The 848-nt window shown below is 41.2% G+C and overlaps 1 pseudogene; it reads left to right on the top strand.

Annotated features, from left to right (window-relative positions):
* Window positions 1–234: 234 nt before the first annotated feature.
* On the top strand, window positions 235–354 carry LOC129903767 (5S ribosomal RNA; annotated as a pseudogene).
* The last annotated feature ends 494 nt before the right edge of the window (window positions 355–848 follow it).

Genomic DNA, 848 nt, shown 5'->3' with positions numbered 1-848 from the left:
AAAAGAGAATGAGATACAGGGCTGTAGTATGTCTTGAAAGGTCGTGCCCACAATAATGATGTGAATATAACAAGGATCGTTATGAAAATAACTAGAGCCTAGTGAGAAAGTGGCTAAGGATAGGATGTGGTCCGTGTAATGAGAATATAAGGGTAACTTGGGAGGTGCATCCTGGCCTACCGAATCAGCTGCTGGGTCATCGTCCTCTTCGGTAGTTACGTGCCCCATGGGGCAGGATGCGATCATACTAGCACTAATGCACCGGGTTCCATCAGAACTCCGAAGTTAACCATGCTTGGGCAAGAGTAATATTGGGATGGGTGACCCTTGGGAAGCCCTATGTGGTTGTGATATGAGATGATATACATGTATATATATGTTGGCCTTATATGGCATTGTTGATATAAAGAAGTATTGTGGATACGTGACTCCACCGTGAAAGATGATAACACCCTTTGAGATAGGGGATGTAGCTTTGCAAAATAACTAGTGCATTGCAAATTTATTAAAAGGACAAGTGGTACCCACTGGGATAAGGCTAGGGCTATGACAAAGCTTGGGATACCGAGCATCGGAATATAAGTACTGCCTATTTGAGAATTGGAAATGATTATAAGCTCTAGCTAATTATTGACCAAAATAAATGGAAAGTGGCTTCGAATAAATTGCTACGTGACTCGAGCACCAACAATTAGACTAGATTAGCACCTCATGATTGTGTTAAGCTGTCGTACCTGGGCAACCAAAGGTATGGACAATATAAAGGAAGGCATAGATATGGTGCAGTGTACCAAATGTGTTGGAAAAGAATTATATGTATTAGAAAATTGGAAATAAGGGTGTAAAGT

Source organism: Solanum dulcamara, chromosome 1 (genome assembly GCF_947179165.1).
Source record: "Solanum dulcamara chromosome 1, daSolDulc1.2, whole genome shotgun sequence".
Taxonomy (NCBI): Eukaryota; Viridiplantae; Streptophyta; class Magnoliopsida; order Solanales; family Solanaceae; genus Solanum; species Solanum dulcamara.
This window is presented reverse-complemented; position numbering and strand designations above follow the sequence as displayed.